This window comes from Pogoniulus pusillus, chromosome Z (assembly GCF_015220805.1).
Source record: "Pogoniulus pusillus isolate bPogPus1 chromosome Z, bPogPus1.pri, whole genome shotgun sequence".
NCBI classification, from domain to species: domain Eukaryota; kingdom Metazoa; phylum Chordata; class Aves; order Piciformes; family Lybiidae; genus Pogoniulus; species Pogoniulus pusillus.
This window is the reverse complement of record NC_087309.1, coordinates 32,729,204-32,744,658: the sequence shown is the minus strand read 5'-3', so window position 1 is coordinate 32,744,658 and position 15,455 is coordinate 32,729,204.

Sequence of the window (15,455 nt, the reverse complement as noted above, 5' to 3'; positions counted from 1 at the left end):
TGGAAGAGACCTCCAAGATCATCCAGTCCAACCTATCACCCAGTCCTATCCAGTCAACTAGACCATGGCACTAAGTGCCTCATCCAGTCTTTTCTTGAGGACCTCCAGGGACGGTGCCTCCACCACCTCCCTGGGCAGCCCATTCCAATGGCAAATCATTCTCTCTGGGAAGAACTTCTTCCTAACATCCAGCCTATACCTACCCCGGCACAACTTGAGACTGTGTCCCATGTATCAGGCCTATCACGGTAGGACTTAATTCCATTTCTATCAAATCTTTTGGTCAGTAAGTTCAGTGATGTATACTGCCCTTTCCCTCACGATTTTCTTCCATTTCTCATAGAACAGACTGCAGAAATTAGGACTTGTTGTATAGGAGCCCTACATGTTAGAGGTCTTTTTGTTCCCAGGATATGTGAGTGATATAAATTTCTGTTATATGTGGACACAAAATTATAGAATCACAGAATGTTTTGGCTTGGAAGATATTTTTTTTAATCATCTCTAGCTTAAACCAGCTGACATAAGCAGGGACATATTTCACCAGACTACTTAGAACTCAGTCCAGCCTGGCCTTGAACATTGCTGAGGATGGAGCATCCACAATTTCTCTGGGTGACCTGTTCCTCTTCATCCTCAATGTAAAAAAATTCTTCCCTATGTGCAGTGTACATCTACCCTTGCAGTTTAAAACTATTGCTCCTTGTCCTGTCATTACAAGCTTTGGCAATATGTCTTTCACCATAGAATCATAGAATCATAGAATTAACCAGGTTGGAAGAGACCTCCAAGATCATCCAGTCCAACCTAGCACCCAGCCCTATCCAGTCAACTAGACCATGGCACTAAGTGCCTCATCCAGTCTTTTCTTGAGGACCGCCAGGGACGGTGCCTCCACCACCTCCCTGGGCAGCCCATTCCAATGGGAAATCACTCTCTCTGTGAAGAACTCCCTCCTAATATCCAGCCTATACCTACCCCGGCACAACTTGAGACTGTGTCCCCTTGTTTTATTGCTGGTTACCTGGGGGAAGAGGCCACCCCCCACCTGACTACAATGCCCCTTCAGGTAGTTGTAGACAGTAATAAGATCACCCCTGAGCCTCCTCTTCTCCAGGCTAAACAGGCCCAACTCCCTCAACCTCTCCTCATAGGATTTGTGCTCCAGGCCCCTCACCAGCTTTGTTGCCCTTCTCTGGACATGCTGCAGCACCTCAACATCTCTCTTGAATTGGGGAGTCCAGAACTGGACACAGGACTCAAGGTGTGGTCTGACCAGTGCCGAGTACAGGGGAAGAATAACCTCCCTTGTCCTACTGGCCACACTGTTCCTGATGCAGGCCAGGATGCCATTGGCTCTCTTGGCCACCTGCGCACACTGCTGGCTCATCTTCAGCTTACTGTCTATCAGTACCCCCAGGTCACTTTCCTCCTGACTGCTCTCCAGCCACTCTGTCCCCAGCCTATAGCGCTGCTTGGGGTTGTTGTGGCCAAAGTGCACAACTCTGCACTTGGCCTTGTTAAATCTCATCCCATTGGCCTCTGACCACCCATCCAGCCTGTCCAGGTCCCTCTGCAGGACTCTCCTACCTTCCAGTAGATCAACACCTGCTCCTAGCTTGGTGTCATCTGCAAACTTACTGATGCTGGACTCAATGCCCTCGTCCAGGTCATCAATAAAGATATTGAACAGGACTGGGCCCAGCACTGATCCTTGGGGAACACCACTAGTGACTGGCTGCCAACTGGATGTGGCACCATTCACCACCACTCTCTGAGCTCTGCCATCCAGCCAGTTCTTGATCCAGCACAGAGTGAATCTGTCCAAACCATGAGCTGTCAGCTTGGCTAGGAGCTTCTTGTGGCAGACAGTGTCAAAGGCTTTGCTGAAGTCCAAGTAGACTACATCCACAGCCTGCCCCACATTCACCAGTTGGGTAATCTGATCATAAAAGGAGATGAGGTTGGTGAGGCAGGACCTGCCCTTCCTAAACCCATGCTGGCTGGGCCTGATCCCTTGGCCATCCTCTAGGTGCTTTGTGATGGCACTCAAGATGACCTGTTCCATCACCTTGCCTGGCACTGAGGTCAGGCTCACAGCTCTGTAGTTTTCTGGCTCCTCCTTACAACCCTTCTTGTGGATGGGTATCACATTGGCCAGTTTCCAGTCTTCAGGGACCTCTCCAGTGAGCCAGGACTGTTGATAAATGATGGAGAGTGGCTTGGCCAGCTCACCTGCCAGCTCTCTCAGCACCCTAGGGTGGATCCCATCCGGTCGCATGGACTTGTGAGGATCCAAATGATGCAGCAGGTCCCTTACTGCTTCCTCATGGATTAGAGGGGGACTGTACTGGTCCCTGACTCCATCCACCACTTTAGGAGTCCAGCTGTCCTGGAGACAACCTGTCCCACTAGTGAAGATTGAGGCAAAGAAGGTGTTAAGCACCTCTGCCTTTTCCTCATCCTTTGTCACTATGTTCCCCTCTCTATCTAATAAGGACTGGAGGTTGTCCTTGGCCCTTCTCTTGCCATTCATATATTTAAAGAAACACTTTTTATTTTCCTTGACAGGCGTGGCCAGCCTGAGCTCCAAGTGGGCTTTTGCCTCTCTAACTTTTCCTGCTGCTGGTTTTCTGGATGCTGCATATCCAGGGATGATCAGCTGGCGGGATTTCAGGAACAGGAGAAGGATTCATCTGTGCAGCTTCTGGCACGGTCCTTTCACAGCTAGCAGGCGGTGTTTGTGGGTCCTCCAGGCTATAGCAGCAGGTACGCAGTGTGTGCCAGGCCGCAGGGAGACTGAGCTCTGTGGATAAATCGAGATAGCTGGCCGGTATGCCTGTCTGGCTCTCGTCTTAGGGGGCTGTCGGCTCTCCATGCATGTATCAGGTGCAGGCCTGAAGGTGCTCTGCTTCTAAAGGTACGCAGACAGCTTAACTGCAGTTTGAGGTCAAAGTAAGAGGTCTAAGCCTCTGTGCGCATCGGAGCAATGCTTTGGCTTCCAAGCATGTGGGTATGAGCGACTGAGCACTTCTGGTGCAGGTCAGAGCTGCAATGTGGATCAGATTGCTGAGTCTGAACAGATCTGACCAGTGCTTAGTCTAAGCAGCTGAGTCTGGATACTCTGAACATGCGGTGCACCTTTGCACCCCTCTTTATAGACTGTGGGCCAAGATTCGTGGCCCTTTTGGCCACCCAAAGTGACCAATCAGGTTGGCAGTAAGCCAAACCTTACCTTAATAGGTAGGAGCTGTTTGCCTGGACCCTCCCAAATATGCGGATCACCTGGGTGGACCCCAGGGGTACACGGACTGGGTGTGCTTGTGTTACACAACCTGCTTACTACCATAGATCCTGGCAGGAAAACATGCCCAGGAATGTAGAGGCATAGGGAGATCTCTATTTTCGGGCTTCAGCCCTTCCACCACAGGCATTTAATGTGTATATATATATATATATTTTATATATATATATATAAAATACTTGCAATGTACTGCTCTTTGTGTTTCCCCAAAATTCATTTTTAAGCTGACATCTCTACTTCTTCCTTGAGAAGGTGCAAAGGAAATTAAACAATATCCAATTTCACAAATACAGTATGACATTTTGCAAGTTATGCTGGAAACTACAATGTCAAGAGGATGAAAGATCCTCTGCTGCAAAGTTGAAGAGTCTCATTTTCTTCTAGCACAGACTACAACCTTGGCACAACACACTTGCCAAGGCAGAGACTAGCAGTGGTTTAAGATATCTAAGCATTTCAGTATGGTTCTGTCAATGAAATAGAGTAAGGTCAAGGTAGAGAGAACATCTCTGTCAGAGCCCCATCTTCTGTCACTGGCAAGCTAAAGCTGAGCACATATAATTGAAATTGGGTCGTTTTACTCACAGTTAAAGCCTCAGTAAGCTCCCATAGATGGGAGCCTCCAAACCAGGCAAGTACCTGGTTTGTAGCTGTCAGTTTACACCAATTGTGGCTCTGACCTGTAAGCAAAGCAGTGTGATTAGTCTTTCTGTCTAATTTTGTTACTAGTTAGTGTTTTGAACTATCATTTCAAGGATGCCAATTAAGTTCATCCTATGTATACTGATATAATTTTCATCCATTTGAGAAAATTAAGTGGAGAAAGGGGACTGTGCTTATCTGTGGGTATTTTATTTATGTTCCTCATTTGCTTAATTACCTTTGGCTTAGATGGTCACACAGAAAGGGAGTTTTCTTCAAGTGTTTCCCTTCATTGTGATTCGAAAGTATTTTATTAAAAAAAAAAAAAATCACTGACCTATGACCAGAATAAACAAAAAGATTTTCTTGTTCAGAAAGATATTTAATTTCCAGATAGGAGTCAAAGTGACTGCCAGAAGAATCTGACACAGTATTTATATAACATACGTATATAGCATGTCACTCATCACTTGCATTGGCTGCTCCACCTTTCCATCTCTTTCCAGTTACTAAGCTGTAATAGAAAGTGTTGTCTAGCTGTGGAAAGGAGACCATCTATTCACAAATAGCTTTTCATTAAGAACACGTTTTACTGTAACGGTCACATTCCCCAAATATTTCTGGGAGTCTAAAGCCAGACTTCTAAACCAGAGCAGTCCAGAAGCTAGGTGTGATGTGGTGAAGGAAAATTTACCCAGTCCCAGTGCAACTGCTGAGCTGACTGAATGGCAGGCACAGTTTACATCCGTAAATACAGTGGGTAACAGGAATGGTTCAGTAAACATGTCCCAGTTAATCCCTTCATGGTATTAAAGGCTGCACTTCAACTAAAACAGTTTGGATACTTTTAAACATTTAGCAATCCTTTCCCTAGCCTCTACCACAAGCATTCCTATGGCCTGTAAAAAATGCATTTGTGGTTGATTTCTTCTCCAATGGAGTACATTCTATTCAGATTAATGTCTGAAATGCATTTAGACTTCCCAAAGGAACGAATATGTCCCTGAAGTCATATAATGGACTGTTACAAGTCCACAATGAAATGTATGGTACTAGTCTTCTATCCTTGTCATACCAAATGGAAAGGTTGCTTGAGACACCCTTGATGCCAACAGCCCAGTAAATAGCCATATGAGTCAACAAATTGATTTCAAGCAACCTCTTCACAGTAAGGGCTTGTTTAAGTTGAAGGAGAGTAAAATGTGCAATAATGTTCCATTGCAACTGGTGATGTGCTTTCTGATGAGAGCCATGCTCCTTCCAGGTACCCAGGAGGCAGCTCAGGATTACCAAGGCTCAAATGAACACTGCATAGTTCTTACCCAACATTTCTCATGGGTGACTGTGAAACTGTCTTGCACAATGTTGTAAAAAAATCTCCATTGGTACACATTTTGTTAGTACATTCACAAGAAGTCCTTTATAGCCTTCTTTTTTCCTTATTTTGAGCCCTTGGTATATATGGGTGATCCTTTTGGTTGCATCCCAGTGTCACAGTGAATCAACCTATTGTGTTGACAGTTATGCAGGCCAAATTGTCTCCTGAAATGCTACAAAACCTTAGTTTTGACTGAAAAATGAGCAAAGACTCACTAGCATTCATTAACTGTCTCAAGACAACCTGCACTAGCCAGAAAACGTAAAACTTGGTCTGTACTGGGGAGGACAACTTTGTTTAACATCCTTTTACCTACTCCTTGTTCTCACCAAGCAAGGATTTTTCCCTTTATATCTACAGTAAAAGTGTTGATGGGACCAGTCTTCAGTCCCAGTGAATCTTTCACAGAATTTGGTCTTTCATTTCAGCTCTGAATAAAGAGGCAAGGTTTCAACTGTGCTTCCCTGGCTGTAAGACAGTAATTGAGCTCATCAGTAAGATTCTTGGCACAGTTTTAAGAGCCAAGTGAGCAATGTTAGTGAAGTCCGATTGGAAGTTGTCTCCAGTTTCCACTTTGCTTCTGCATCTCTGTCCTTTCTCATGGTGTTGGCTTGTCCTTCTTTCCCCATTCTCAAACACGCAGAAACTGAAATGAGGTGACGCAAGAAAATGTAATTTGGCCTGGTCCCAGTTATTCAAATCATGAGGCTCTATGAACTATGAGTGTCACTGGCAGAAACAGCATAGACCCAGCACCTTCTGGTTAAAAAGATACGTCAAGAGTATGCAGTACATAATTAGATTTTATAAGTATTTATTTATTTATTTATTTATTATTCAATTCATTGAGACTTATTCAATTTATTGAGACTGAATATTCATTCTATTGGGACTGAAGGTGAAACAGGTAGATCTTGAGCTGAACTTACCTGACCCAGTACATTAGTGACTCTTCAAGTCTTCCAATCTGAAAGATAACTTCTAAGCATGTTCTGCCTCTGGGTTTCTTCTCCATTTGTTTTTGTCTTGAGACAATCTAATTCCATGCAGTGGAATTAGGAGAACATTTGAAAAAAAAAAAAACAAACCAATATCCATGAATACTAGTTCTCAGCCTTTATTAAACTGAAGCCATGGTGGGGCAGGGAGAGGGAAGAGAAATACCTGAAAATACTGTCCAGGATTTGAGATATATTTGCACAATCAAGAGGAGCACAGCTGTGAGAAATATCTTTGCTCTGTGCTCTCCTCAGCTGTGATAAAGGCAATACAGCAGTACACACATGTTTACTTGTGATGGACTTTGGCTTTGGGTAGGTTCACAGATTTGAATAGCACTGCTATACAGACTGTAATATTCAGAAGCAGCTGTGTGACTGGCATCTTTGCTTATGCCTTCACCATAACCTTTTTCCATTCCTATTACATTAAAGTCTCTGAACTGATTGCACAGGATCTCAGCCTGCTATGCGATCTTGTTACCTTCAGGCATAATTGCAAATGAGACACAAAATCTCAGCTGTACTGCTCCTTATAATGGCATTCATTCTTTGTCCGTTGTTAATTATTCCTTGCAGCTGACAATGAATCACAAAGAGCAAAGAGTTAATTTTCAGTATAATGAAAAACTCACTACATGCTAATATGTTCCATGTTACTTTGCTTATTTACCTGTTTTGTTTTGTTAAGTGAAAACTTAAAAGCCAGGCACTAAATGAAAGGTGAGAACAAAAGGCACAAAGTAAAACAGATTTATTTGCAAACCAAAAAGGACTTGCCACAAGCTGTGCTCAGAGAAAGCATTAACTGAGCAGAAAATTTGTAGCTTGTCTTTCCATGGCCCTACAGCTTTGATGGTGACTTTCTCCCTGTAGTTGACACCATACAATGCAGCACAGCACATACAGATGTGTGACTGACCCAACAGTCAGGTGGGAAGGCAGAGATAACCACAATAAGTCCCATACTAACCTTCCCCATAAGTCATGGCAATGATAAGAAAGAAATCTGCCCTGGACATAGCTGACTCCCTGTTCTGGTTTGAGTTAAACCAGAACTAATTCTGTACAGTCATCTTACTCTAGAGCTCAGTTTTTCTAAATAAGAGCACTTTGTGAAGTTAACAGAGTGGTTTTGCAATGTCTGTTCCTAGTAGTGCTAAGGTTCAATAGTTACTGCCAAGGATCTATGTGCAGAAACTCTACTTGCTCCTACAGAGACCAAGATCACTGCTTATCCTTTGTGCTACATTTGGGATGCAGAAGATAAGAGGTCACCCCAAAGGGGAGGAGGAGACAGGACAGGTGACTCTAAATTGACTAACAAGGGATGAATTACATATACATCATCTTCAGTATAAAGATGAAGGATCATGAGGATGAAGCTTCTTCGTCAATGCCAGTGTCTGAGGAGGACTTCATCTGTTCTGCCTTCAGTCCCAACCTATGTTTTCTTGAATCCAGTTCTAGAATCTAGTCCCAGAATCCAGCTCTTGAATCTGGTTTCCATCTGCCACTGAGTTGTCTGGGTCTTCCCCAGTGCCTGCCCACAGCATGAGTGGTAGCGGTGATATAATTGCCAGGGGAATTGTGCTAGATATTGAGTTTGTATATGCATGCATAGATTTTATCTTATTGGGTAATTATGGCTTTGGTTTTGGTTTTACAACAAATCTGTTGTAGTTTTCCAGTCTTTCTCCTTCATTTCCTTTCACTTCTTTCTGGGATAGGGCAGGAGTTAGTTAGTAAAGAAGATCTGTCATCTGTCCAGTGGCCAGCCCTGCTATCACTTGAAGATCTGAGAAGGCTGCAAGTGGACTATCAGCCTGGAGATACTAGGGAGATTCAAAGGAAAACCATCAGGACCTATTACAAAGTAAGTCTCCTGGTGTCAGTGAAGCTGTGAGCAGAATTCAGCCCATTGTACAAGGAAGAAGGATTCATGAGTTGTTCCTCCAGTGACAAATGCCTTGCTCTCCTCCTTCATGCAAGTGAAGAGCACCATACATCTAATTCTCAAGCACAGACAGATACGGTTTTTGTATGTTTGCATGTGTCCATCATGCTTGGACTTCACTACCAAACTCAAAGGCAATAATATTCAGCCTTTCTCTACATCTAAATTATTTCTCTCAGGATTTTTGCCAGACCTAGGAGTCCCCCAAAACTATACAGTCTTTTCCCACCATCCTCTGTTGTTTCTTAAGCTTTGTGTTAATCTGTTGATGCAATTTGTTTTGTCCTGTTTTGTTTTCTATTCAAATTCTGCTGCCTTTCACAGGACTTATGTATTGTTTCATATTCAGTGTGTACTGAAGTGCTTTAATACATTGTGGTCCTGCCTGAGAATATTATGCAGAACCAGCACATCATTCAAGCATATTAATCTAAAATCAAATCTGAATCTGATTCAGATCTTCCCTTTACTTTAAATGATGCATCTTTAAGTTCATAAAGTCTAACATTTCTAGTCAAATATTATGCAGGCAGCTGACACTGTTTACTCAGAGCATGACTCTTACAGTTTGTGGAGGGCCATATGATATTTGAAGATAAGTCTTACTCAGTTTTTCTTATTGAAGCCGTACCTTTTCTTCTATCCTCCTGCAGCCATATTTTTGAGAGGGAAAATTAATGTGATAAATGCAACAGAGAATTGCCACTGGGAGAAACGCTATGCCTTATCCTTCTAGCCTGAAGGAAGACAATGAATGCTCCACACCTTAGCTTTTTTTAGATCAAGTCTCTAACTGAGGCTTTTTTTTCCCATTCTTTATGAGATATGTGAAATGCCCCTTATAAAATTATAGTCATTATTTGAGGGGGAAAAAAATCCTATACATGATTAAAACCACTCAAAATACGAGGTCTTCTTATGCTTGATTTCTAACAGTGCAAGTGCTGCATCATTAATTGTAGGAAAATCAGGGAATAATTTTTCATGTAATTATTATTTTCCCTTTCTAAATGTAATTCTGAATTGCACACATGTTCAGAGTTGTCCAAATGTGAATATTTCACCTAATAATACTGGAACTTCCTTTGGTGCAGCTATTTGAAATAATAGACGATACAGGTGTGATAATTTTTTTTTTCCTGCAAGATGCCTTCACGGATTCCATATTCTGTGAAAATTATATCATTGTCCTCTAAAATGAGAATTTTTTTCCCCCAGCTTCTTACCATGGGAAGGAAGGTGAGATTTTCATCTCAGCAGTGAGATCATGACAAAGCCAATATTCAGCAGTTTGGATCTACATTCTTCACATTGAGTAACTGTGATTCAATTTGGCATTTCAACTGGAAATGAATTGCCAGCTCACAGCTTTCTTCAGTGCAGTAATGAAAGTTTCTTTGCGAACTACTTCTTGAGACTAGAATAACTGTAGCTTATTAAAACAATATGATACACCCTTTTAGGAAGAGAAGGGCGACGAGGCTGGTGAGAGGCCTTGAGCACAAGCCCTACGAGGAGAGGCTGAGGGAGCTGGGATTGTTTAGCCTGGAGAAGAGAAGGCTCAGGGGTGACCTTATTGTTGTCTACAACTACCTGAGGGGTGGTTGTGGCCAGGAGGAGGTTGCTCTATTCTCTCAGGTGGCCAGTGCCAGAATGAGAGGACACAGCCTCAAGCTACGTCAGGGGAAATTGAGGCTTGAGGTGAGGAGAAAGTTCTTCACTGAGAGAGTCATTGGATACTGGAATGGGCTGCCCAGGGAGGTGGTGGAGTCGCTGTCCCTGGGACTGTTCAAGGCAAGATTGGATGTGGCACTTGGTGCCATGGTCAAGCCTTGAGAATTGTGGTAAAGGGTTGGACTTGATGATCTGCGAGGTCTTTTCCAGCCTTGTTGATACTGTGACACTGTGATACCATAGAGACTACCTATCTTGTTTTTGCAAGGAGTGGAGGCTTCCTATCTTAAGACATTAGACTTGTTCTTCTTAATGTCCTCAGAGACATGATACACAGAAGTCAACAGGGCTTATGTTCAAGGACATATAATTCCCTTCTTAGAACAAACATACCATTTTAAAAATAGCTAACATACACTGTTTTAAAAAATATATTTCATGGATATTTATTGGATTTAAATGTTCTGGCTTCTCAGATTTTACACAAAGTAAATCTCACAATATTCACACATCTGAGCTAGATTTCAGCATGAACTCCATTCCACTTGTTTCAAATATGTGTTAATATAATCAAGTGCCATCCCATCTCACTAAACCTGATCTCTGCTTAAAATAACCATGTAGCATATATTTAACAGGTTTATTTTTGACTGTTTACCTTATTTTGAGAATTTACTGTCCTGGAGTCACAATGAACAAACCTTCTCAGAAGAGAGGCTTAACCCAGAAACTGTCAGCATGTATTAATCTTCATTATTTCAAAACTTGTGCATTTTTTAAAATAAAATATAGAATCATTCCCACATGGCTGGCTGAAAACATTTCCCTTCAAAGTGCAGAAAATGTCTCGCAGCATTTGCTTAATGTCCTCATGCACATGACACTTTCATAAACACAGGAACAAATTCGGGAGAGACAGGGTCAGAAACTCATCTATTATAACATGAACAATTTGTGAAAGCCATGGGACTCAGCCAAACATGGATCTATTAAGCAAACAAACCCATAAATTGTTCATTAGGAAAATGTTCTCAGCAGCAAGACTGTTTCCTCTGTGTAGGCATACAAGTCTCAGGTATGAAGATTCATGTGTACAACTGTAAGTGAAATCTCTACCAGCCATAGTACCAATCTGCTTGTTTGATGTTGGAGAGAACAACCACTCTAATAGGAAGACCAAACTCACCTCACACAGGGCAGGCAGCTCCTTTGCTCTGCCAAGGGCAGACATGCAGTGGCCTCAGACTGCTTTTGGTAAGAAAAATGCTGTATGATCTGCTGTCCATCAGCAGACCCTTTTGATCATTAGTTTGCGTAGCAGGTGCAATTGTTGACAAAGGCAATTAACCTGTTTTACTTCAGAGGATTTCATTCAAAGGTAAATCAAATTACATCCCAGGTGACTGCCACATCAGCCCTATGAGTACACAAATTGGAGTGCATGTTTCATTTTCCCAAGGCACATCACACCTCCAAGCTCTCTGAAGCATAAGGCAGGCTGCCATTGTGCTTAGCTTAGACTGGTTGTAATTAGACTGACCTGGGATTTCTCAGAGCTGCTGTATCTTAAGAAACACAGCTTTACCTCTGCTGACCTTCTCCACAACTGCCAGACTGAACAAGTGCTATGGGACTAAAAGCATAAATTATCTTAGTGACTCCTTCAAAGGAGTATTGATTTAGGAAGAGAAATAATGGACAACTGCTTCCTCAAAACCTGCACTCGGTTCAAGTCACTGAGCAAATATATAGGAGACTGTTAATTCAGTGGGTTTTATAATGTGGTTAGCTAATAGAATAGAGAGTTAAGCCAAGCCACTTCAGACACAGGCAACCTACTAGTAAAAAAATAATATTAAGCATGTAAGGGTTTAATTACTCTCTCTGGATAGCTTATGTGTTTTAGACAATGTGTTTCCACCTGGAGACTTTTTCCAAATTATTGGAAGTTCTTGCAGTGTATAGCTTCAATGCAATTAACTTTATATGCACACTATTGTCCAAATATAATCACCTACAAATGGCAAGACTATAAATCTTGTTTAAACAGGATGTATGAAAAAAAAGAGCAGCTCAAGGTTAGTCCCTGCAAAACAAGTATGTTTGCTCTTTACAAGACCTTCCTTCCAAAAAATACCCTTATTAATATCTAGATATGTCACCTCTGCCTTTTCACACACCGCTAGGTTAGCACAAAGCCTTCAAAATGGAAGGCTCTGGGAGGCAAATTGTAGGGCTGCTGACAACACTGTCATGCTGAACTCAATGAGAAACCACCCTCGAAGTACAATGAGCTTCTCCAGATCTGGCAAAAAGCAGTGACCTTCATGCATAATGCAGAATCCTGACACACATCTACTGCCCGTGTGTCTGCAAGTTTCCATCTACGTGCAGAGTTCTTAAAATATCAGCTGTAGGAACTTCTGTCAGCTCAAAAGAAATACAATATTGTAATTGAGTTACTGTGAAAGCTGTGGGAGACTGGGACTGGTGTGTACCTGTCAATATTCCATGGTGCCACTGCAGTCACTGGCATGCATCAAAGCTGTGCTTCTTAGAATGTTTTAAAAGTATCAATTTTAATAGCCCCTTAACCTGTATCAGTTTTACACCAGGGTCACCCAAACAAGCTTCAATAGCATCAGTTTGAGGTTATGCTGAAATGAGCCAAGAAACCTTCTGATATTTCTCTTCTCTTGACAATAACATCTAGATGAAAGATGTCTGTGTGGGTAGCAGAGGGAAGAGCAGAGGCAGGTTTGTGTTTGTTGGCTTTTATTTTAGTGAGACTGCATTTCTCATTTAAAAAAAATTGATTGGTTTTGCTTGATCTTTCACAAGTAATTCTGAGGATAATTGCTAAATATGTTTATTTTGAAGTCTTTATGGTATTAGAGTTCACTCCTCTTTATAAAATCCAATCCCTAAAGACAATGAGCTCAGAAGAAACATTATGCACCAGTTACTCTTTGACAAAGAAATAATGTAGTACAACTTGAAAGAGGCTAATAGAAGAGATGCAGTTCAAGAGATCTTTTCAATTATCATCACAATCTTTTATATGAATATATTATACTTTGAAAATCTGGTTTGGAGATAAGTATATAATTTAGAACAATAGACAACCAGAAACAGAGGGGGGAAATAATAAAAGGGATGAGAAGAATGCTCTAATTCCACTACAATGGGATTTTGAGCAGAAATGAGACATGCTCACTTGGAGCCATGGGTTCACCACTAAAATCATACTAGAGATAATCTGTGAGTCTGTGACTCAACAGGTAAGACATGTGTCTCTCCAGTTCATTTATTTCCTTAGTCTATATTTACCTATCTGTCTGTCTATCTATCTATCTATCTATCTATCTATCTATCTATCTATCTATCTATCTATCTATCTATCTGTCTCTATTCCTTTTTTCATGCTTTTGGTTTTCCTTATCCAAAGTGGTACCCTTGTTCAAGTGGTTTTTTTCCTGCATACCAGACAAGAGAGAAAACAGGCCAGTAAATAAACAATTAAAAAAAAGAAAAGGTCCTGCATGCACAAGTCAGTTGCAGTCAGAAACAGTGTTTCATAGAACCACAGAACTGTTTTGGTTGGAAAAACCACAGAATAACAAGATGTTAGAGGTTGGAAGAGACCTCCAGAGACAGATCATTGGGTCTAACCCTCCTGCCAGAGCAGGATCACTTGGGGCAGTCTGGACAGGAACACATCAACGTAGGTATTTGTCTCCAGCCACAATCTCTTTGGGCAGCCTGTTCCAGTGCTCCATCATACTCACTGTAAAGAAGTGTCTCCTGTGTTGACATGGAACACCTGTGTTCTAGGTGGTATCTGCTGTTCCTTGTTCTATCACTGGACACTACTCAAAAGAGACTGGCACTTTCATCTTGACATCCACCCCTCAGATGCTTATAGACATTGACAAGATCCTCTCTCAGCCTTATTGTCTCAAGACTAAAGAGTTTCAGGTCTCTCAATCTTTCTTCATAGGAGAGATGATTAAGCCCTTCATCATTCTCCAGGTTTCCATTGGACCCTCTCAAGAAGATCCCTGTCCTCTAAGATGAAGTCAAATCATTACACTAACACCACCACTGCTATTAAATCATGTCCCAAAGTGCCATGTCCATACATCTCTAGAACACCTCCAGGGAATGGACACTCCACCATCTCACTGGACATCTTGTTCCAATGCTTGGCCGCTCCTTTAGAGAAGAATTTTTTGTTTCTTAATACTCAATGTAAACCTCCCTTGGCACAATTTCAGGCTTTGATTTGGTACCAGCCTTAACAAGATATTTTCTAAAGAATTTTTTGTGGGGTTGTTTGTGGTTTGAGGGTTTTGGAGTTTTGGGGGTTTGTTTTGTTTTGTTTTCCACATGGATTTAATAGAAAAAATATGAAGGTGGCTTCATGGACACAGCTAACTGAATGCAAAACAGCACTCTGCTCTTAGCATATGCTTTTCATATATTTGTATTTACAGACCGTATTTAAAGTGGTCACCTTTAAAATCGCAGCTATTGACATTCTGAGGCCATAAGTCCCTTGTGAAACAAGGCAACGCTATCCTCTCCTGGGCAGCAGGATTGTCAGAGTTGGCCCTGTAGGGCTTGCTTTTGTAACCTCCAGCTCTACACATGGACAAGCTGCAAACAGCCACACTGACTTTGCATGCTCCAGCAGTAGGATTGTTTGCATCCTGCTTGCACCTTTATTGAGGTTTGCCAATGAGAAGTTTCTCATCAGCCTGTCCAGCATTTTGTGTGGGAACAACTGAAGGTTATAGAGGCAACTGCAGTATATAGTTTTTCCCAGCTGAAAATGGGACTTCAAAAAGGGTCAGTGCATTTCACTTCAAAAATCTTCAACAGTAACTCTCATACCTGAGCTTCTTGTCCACCACAGATGAGTGGCAGAAAAATATTAGCTAACATTAAGAGGTGGCTGGGAAGGATTAACAGGATGTCTTCCATTTTCTACTGGAGATCATCAAAACTTGTGGCATCACTTTTTTTCAGGCCTGGAGGAGGACTCGGAGAGCTGAAAGATCTCATAGGTGATTGCTGATAGGATTATTGCCTAGGTGAACCTGGGATGTGGCAAGCTATTTAATGTCAGGGAACTTACTGCAATGCTTAAATGTATCAGTGAAAATGATGTAACATTTGTATGGTTTTCTGTGAAACTCATTTCATCATAGTCCTGATGAAGGATGAAGCAAAAATATAGACATATAAAACAGTTCTCATGTATGCAAGTAAATGTTATCATAAAAGTAACACAGGAACCAGGAGGTAAATTTCATCCAGTGCAGGTACAAGATCTGCTTGGGAGCTCAGTCTCCCAACATGATCCCATACAATGGATGACTGAAGAGGAGGCAAAGAAACAGATCAGTCCTACAAATAGCATTAGGGACCTGCTATGGCTAACAGTGAACCATGTCCTTTGCTGCCTGCCCCGCTGCTTAAAACTATTTTCCACTGCAC